Source organism: Triticum dicoccoides, chromosome 6B, assembly GCF_002162155.2.
Source record: "Triticum dicoccoides isolate Atlit2015 ecotype Zavitan chromosome 6B, WEW_v2.0, whole genome shotgun sequence".
Taxonomy (NCBI): domain Eukaryota; kingdom Viridiplantae; phylum Streptophyta; class Magnoliopsida; order Poales; family Poaceae; genus Triticum; species Triticum dicoccoides.
This window is the reverse complement of record NC_041391.1, coordinates 89,650,275-89,657,763: the sequence shown is the minus strand read 5'-3', so window position 1 is coordinate 89,657,763 and position 7,489 is coordinate 89,650,275.

Below are 7,489 nucleotides of genomic sequence, written 5' to 3'. Positions count from 1 at the left end.
CGCCGACCCCCCCGCACCCTCGATTCCCCTACCCAACCGCCGCCGCCGACCCCCCGCACCCCGCGCACCGTCTTATAAAAAAAATTAGTATCAAACAGCTTTTTAAATGCTACTGTCTTATAAAAAAAGCTTAGATTTTAGGATGCCTCGGTGTCGACAAACCCTAAATGATAAAAGCTTAGATTTTAGGATGCCTCGGTGTCGACAAACCCTAAATGATGAGACCATGATCTTGTTCCTTGACAATAACCAACTTTTTGACCAAACTTTGTTTCTATTTAGAGAGAAACATGGCCCACAACGATGAGGCCGGGGGTTCGGGCGGCAAGGCATTCTGGGAGCTGTCCCAGGAGATGGAGGAACAACCTCACTTGTATGAGGCCGCCGCCTTCCCCACCGATCCTGAGACCACGGATGGTGCCGCCGAGGATGACCACACTGATGCCACCACTGATGGCGCCGCCGAGGATGCCACCACTGATGGTGGCGGCGCATGCACAGATAGCAGCCAGCCGAAGAGGCAACGGAAGGACCGGTGCCCGATCGTGCTCCGCACCCTCAAGGAGGAAGTTACTGAAGTGGACTCCAACGGGAATCCAACGGCGCCCGAACGAATAGTCAAGGGGTACTCGCTTCAGCTTGGGTGCATTGTCCGGAGCACCGTCTCGATCAACATCGAGAACCTGAGGCATCCTGACCGGGGGAATTTGCGCCACCTCCTCTTCACGAAGCTGCACGAACGATACAAGTTCCCCGCTGAATTCGAAAACACAAGCCTCAAAGGGAATAAAGTGAACAATGCTGCCCTCACGAAGATGAGCAAGGCCCTGTCTACTTGGAAAAGCAATGTGAAGAGAATGATCGAGAAAGGTGAGAGTTATGAGAAGATCAAGGAGAAAAATCCTTCGATCACCGAAGATGACTACAACAACTTCAAGATCAATTGCTCGAGCACCGCAAGCTCCCAATCAAGTGAGTGGGGAAAAATGCGGGAGCTGAACATAGGGGAACACACACTCGGTCCCGGCGGTTACAGAGTGGCGGAGCCTATATGGGACAAGGAGGAGGCGGACCGTGCCGAGCAAGGCCTACCGCCCCTCTTCGATAAATACGGTGACAAGCAGACCAGGAACTTTGTCAGGGCCCGGTACAAGAAGGACCCGAAAACAAAGGAACTTACCACGGATCCGAAGACCAGGCAGCTTGAGCTTGTTCTGGTAAGGAATACACCCCCTCGTAATTAGCTCCATATGGTTGCATTCTAATTAATGAAGCCGAATTTCTAAATGGTTCACATTCCTTCCGCAGGCGACTGAAAGCAGTAGCGCGGGGTCGACTCAGAGCAACCCTTGGGACACCACTCTAAATAGGGGGTTGAATATAATGAAGAACAAGGATAAGCTCAGTAAGCCGACGTCAGCTGGTCGTGTGGCCGGCAAAGGCTTGTCGACAAAATGGGGGTCATACTATACCGCTGGTGTGCGGAAGGAGAAAAAGACCAGCTCGGAAAGCCAGGCGCGAGAGGTTCAAGAACTCAAGGCACAGGTGGCGCGGATTCCGGAGATTGTCCAAGAGCAAGTGGAACAACGACTCGGAGCGACGATCACCGCCCTTGTGCCTACCTTGATCTCGGGGTTGAGTGCGTGGATTGCGGGCGGCCAACAGGGGCCGCCCCCGATTCCTAGCTTCATGGCTAGCAACTCGCATAATGCGATGGCGGGGCCATTGGTGCCTCCGGCGGAGGCGGCATTGGTGTCTCCGACGCCGGCACGGGAGCTTAATGCACCCGGGTGTACGCCGGCCGGCACCTCTTCAGCAAGCGGCCGCTCCGTCAACTGCACGCCCGCCGTTGGCGGTGCCTCGACATTAGCCGAGCTCGACGCCATCATCATGGTAACTAATTAAGCCTCTCTCGGCCGAGGACTTCATCTCCTTGCCTTTGACTGGGCATCCCTGACGCCCTACATGTTTTCGGAGGGCGCCGCCGACGTTCCGTGCACTCTCCTCCACTTCGTGAACAACGAGTTGGTCGATGTCCCCAAGGGCAAAATTGTTCAACCGGGCAACCCCTTGTTCCACGGTACCCAGATGCCACCCAACTTGTTTAGGGTTCAACTGGTTCGGGTGCTGCCAGGCTGCGACGACTTGTTACCTCCGATTCGACCCGTCGGGGCCGACGATGATGACGTGATGACCCTCAGCGCCTGCCTGAGCTGGCCCCTGCTTTGGCCGAAGAGCCAGATTCGTTTGGGGGCGGGGGACACCACCCCAAAGACAACACCGCCAGTCGTGCCGGCGCCAAGTCGGCCCCATGGCAAGACCGCCGTAACGGTGCCGGACATCCCTATGCCACTGGATCCAAACATGCATATGGCACAGGATCAGAACGACGACGACGACGATGATGATACATTTGGCAACGTCGATCAGTACTTTGCCGAGCATGGGTACGATGGCGACTTCATGGGGCCTCCTTCTCAAGAACCAAACCCAACAAAAGACGTGTGCGATCTAGCTCGTACCGCGGAGAAGCCAAGTTGCAACAGGCGCCGTCTGGCGTTCAGCTCTCAGGAGACGCCTCCAGCTGCCGACTTCACCGAGCCTCAGATAGGCGAGGTGCGAAATATTATCAGCCCCAACACACTCAAGAAGGCGGTCTGTGAGCAGAACTCGGTCCCATTACAGGAGAAGAAGAAGGCACGCAAAAGAAAGACTAAGAAGGGTGCAAGCCAGCCGGCACCGAGTACGATCCGTGCTCAGGACGGGCCACCTTCACCGCAGGATATCTCGAGGAGGGTGCATGTGGCGGGTAGGGCGATGCTACCACCAAATATGCTCAATGCTGCAACCGGTGCTATGCGGAGTCTGCACGACAGTGTTCTTTCTTTGGAGAAGCAGCGTCTCAGAGAGAAGGATGTGGCATACCGGGTTTTCGTGGCCAAGGTGCCAGAGGGCAAGGGCTTTTTGGATGGCGACATCGGGGGTACGATCGTCCTGCGGTTTGATGACATCTTTGCTATGTTTAACCTTCATCCGCTGCACTACACCTTCGTTCGGCTATTTTCGCTGAGTATGGAGATGCGGATCATTCGCGACAAGACCCCGGACATCGTGATAGTCGACCCCTTCTACATGCGTGCCAAGATCTTGGGCAGCGCTGGGGACCGGCAAGTCGCGAGTTCTTACCTCGAAGGCGTCATTCTGGCAAACCAAGATAAGGATAACTTCCTCGTGGCTTACTTTCCCGAGTAAGTCCTCCCCTCAACCGGCCCGTAACATATGAATTCTTACTTTTCGATCGTTTTTCTTTTAACATTCCGTGTTTTCTGCAGTGACACTCGTTGCACGCTCATCCTCCTAAGCCCCAAATATTCCATGGCCACATATTTCGACCCGGACCGTCAGTCGAACGTAGACTACACAAATGTCAAGAAGGTTCTTGATGATGTTCTCCCCGGCTACGCCCAATCTGGAGGCACCTTCACCAGGCCTATTCGTAAGTACGGCAAGCACGTGTTCTCCCACAATACGACGTTCTGCTGTGTCAAGCAGCCGCCTGGCGGTCAGAAGGGTGCCTACTACGCCATCCATCACATGCGGGCGATCGTACGGGACCATCATCAACTTCTGCTACCGAGTAAACTCCAAGATTGGGCCGCGAGCGTGTCGGCAATCCAGGACGCAGACCTCCGACAAGAATTCTTTCGCATCCAGTCGGAGTTTGTGGAAATCATCCATCAAGATGTCCTTCGTACCTCGGGGCAGTTCTACCTCAGAGATCAACCGTCCAACAGTGACATCGACACAATGCTACAAATGCAGGATGACAACGCCCGTTCTTTCATGACTCCCACGATAGACGGTGGCTTCATCCACGCTCCGGTCCCTTGAGTCGAGTTGTCTAGTTCTGAAACATCGATTGGGTCATGTTGTAATTAAACTTTAATGAACTTGTAGTATGTCTCTTTGGTTTTGAGAGTCGTCCAACTTAGATGTAATCGATGCTATTAATGTCTTGCTTTTCTCTTCCGATCGTTCTGTTGCATAATTATATATTGCTTATGTATTGTCTGTGAATTGGTACTAACGTTTCGTTTGGCTAGTGCATAGTGATGCCGACGTATGTCGTGTACAAGGGTAAGGTTCCCGGAGTCTACGATGACTGGGAGGAGTGTCGGAGACAGGTTCACCGATTCAGCGGTAACAGTTACAAAGGGTACACCACTAGGGCCGAGGCCGAATCTAGATACGCCCGCTATCTAGCGGGAGAGGGGAGGGAGCGTTGGAGGAACCGGATGAAGACGAGTTTCATCGTGATGATGCTCATCGTGATGACCGCAGCTCTCTTCTATGTGATGGTAGTTTAGATGATCGGTATCGACTTGTAATGCGAAGACAAACTCGCTACTCGCGGTCTCGAGACTTGTAATATAATGTTCTATCTTTGTTCGGTCTTTTTAATTCGGAGACTAATATGATGAATTGTATTCGGAGACTAATATGATGAATTGTATTCAAAGACTAATCTTCTATTGTATTTGATGAATCTATTGTTGATGTGTGCTGTCTATATTTTGTCAAATTATACATTTTGTAACCTGTGCAAAAAACAGAAAATAAAAAAATAAAAAAAAAACTAATATTCATACTAATGGCGCATCACACGACAGTGCGCCATTAGTATGACAGTGCATACTAATGGCGCATCACCGGGTAGTGCGCCATTAGTATGCTGTGGTTACTAATGGCGCATCCAGAGGTGGTGCACCATTAGTATGCCAAAGCACCTGGGTATACATGCCAACTGGGAGGCATACTAATGGCGCACCCTCGCATATACTAATGGTGCACCAGGTGGTGCGCCATTAGTATACCAGATACTAATGGCGCACCAGCTGGTGCGCCATTAGTAAAAATTACTAATGGCGTGCTATCAATGGCGCACCAGTGATGCGCCATTAATGGCCATATTAGGTGCGCCATTAGTAGTGGTATTTCTAGTAGTGAAAGGAACGGTCGTCAACTAGCAATGATCAAGAAGTGATCCTGAACTCCTACCTACGTCAAGCATAACCCAGAAACCGTATTCACTTCCCGGACTCCGCCGAGAAGAGACCATCACGGCTACACACGCGGTTGATGTGTTTTACTTCGGATCTGGTGTCAAGTTATCTACAACCGGACATTAACAAATTCCCATCTGCCTATAACCGTAGGCACGGCTTTCGAAAGATTATACCCTGCAGGGGTGTCCCAACTTAGCCCATGACAAGCTCTCACGATCAACGAAGGAATAGACCTTCTCCCAGGAAGACCCGATCAGACTCGGAATCCCGGTTTACAAGACATTTCGACAATGGTAAAACAAGACTAGCAAGACCGCCCGATGCACCGACAATCCTGATAGGAGCTGCACATATCTCGTTCTCAGGGCAACACCAGATGAGCAGTCCGTACAACTAAAACCAGACCTCAAGTTTCCCTGAGGGGGCGCTGCAAAGGGCTCTAGTTCGGACCAACACTTAGACAAGCACTGGCCCGGGGGGGGGGCTGTAATAAAGATGACCCTTGGGTTAATTACTCCCAAGGGAAATGTAGGTGGTGGTGAGGCAAATGGTAAAAGTCAATGTTGGGCCTTGCTGGAGGAGTTTTATTCAAAGCGAACTGTCGAGGGGGTCCCATAAATCACCCGACCGCGTAAGGAACGCAAAATCCAGGAACAAAACACCGGTATGACGGAAACTAGGGCGGCAAGAGTGGAATAAAACACCAGGCATAAGGCCGAGCCTTCCACCCTTTACCAAATATATAGATGCATTAATAATATAAGAGATATTGTGATATCCCAACCAAAATCCTGTCCACCATGGAGAAATCTTCAACTTCACCTGCAACTAACAACGCTATAAGAGGGGCTGAGCAAAGCAGTAACATAGCCAAACAATGGTTTGCTAGGAAGGGTGTCAAAGGTTAGAGGTTCATGGCATTTTGGGAGGCTTGAAGAGCAACAGATAGGTAACGCAACATAGCGATAGAACGAAGCAAGTAACATAGCAATGATAGTAGTGAGATCCAGGGTAGCAGTCATCTTGCCTGAAATCCCGCTATGAAGAAGAACGAGTCCATGAAGTAGACGAACCAACGTAGACGAACGAATCCTCACGAACGCAACGTTACCGGAACTAAGAAGCAACACCGGAAAGAAACAAACAACATGGTAAACACACAAGCATAATCATGGCATGATGCACAATCAAGCATGATGCATGTCCAGTTTAAAGAGGCATGGCATGGCAAAGTGCAACAAACAATACTACAAGTTAAGTGGAGCTCAATATGCAACGAGTTGCATATTGACGAAACACCACATGCAATTATTTAGTTCTCTCTCGGTTAGGTACACAACAATATTAAATGTTGTTAAACATGACAAGAGGTGAAACATAATAAAACTACCTATCTAAGCAAGTTTAAATGAGGCCGGAACAACAAAACAACAATTCCGGAAAATCCCCATATGCAAATTCTGGATTTGGTACTGTTGTGCCCTAAACACAATTTTATTGTTGTTAAACAGGAAAACAAAGTGCACCATGTTAATCTAGGCATTTTTCCACCCCATTTACATATAAAGTTTAATTAGTTCGGAGCTACAGTTATTTAGTTATGAATTAAAGCGTTTTAATATGGCATATTAGCAAATTAATGCAAACATCAATTTAAACATTTTTAACATAGATGAAAATGGCATATTATTAATCTACAAAATTTTCTGAGCATTTTACATATATAAATTATTTTAATCCGATGCACAGTTGTTGAGTTATTATATGCATGAAATCTAGGGGGTTTTCTCCAAATCTGTCAAACACTGGATAATAGACAAAATCGCCGGTCAGGAAAAAAATGCATGGGCCAAATCTGCTGGGCCAACAGCATACAGGAGAGGGCTGGGAGGTCTGCTCACCCTGGGCCAAGGCCCGGTTCGGTGGAGAGAGGCCGGCTGGCTGGGCCTGGTGCGCTGCGGAGGCCCATGCGGGACTGAGGCAAGCCCGAGCGGGCGCTCGCCCTCCTCTCGCTTGAGCAGGAGGGAGGAGGCCATGGCAAGGCGGCGCTGGTGCCGGTCGGTAGGGAAAGCCAGGAGGGGCCGGCGCAGCGAAAACAGGCTGATCCGGCCGGCCGACGACGGATCCGGGCAACGGCGACGGTGGGCGGAGCTCCGGGAGGCGCGGGTCCACACCCATGGCGACCTACGAGGCAGAGAGAGAGATGGAGGGAGAGGTTAGAGAGAGATCGGGAGAAGGAAGGAGGGGAAGGGAGAAGGGGCGACGCGGCTCTCCCGTGGTCGGCGGCGGGGTCGGCGAGACGGCGGCGCGCTCCGGTGGTCTGCCGGCCAGCGCGGCGGCGAGGGAGATCGGGACCCTGCCCGATCCCGACGAGGGAGATGCGAGGCGGCGGGGAGCGAGCGCTCGGGCGCAGCTGGGAGGCG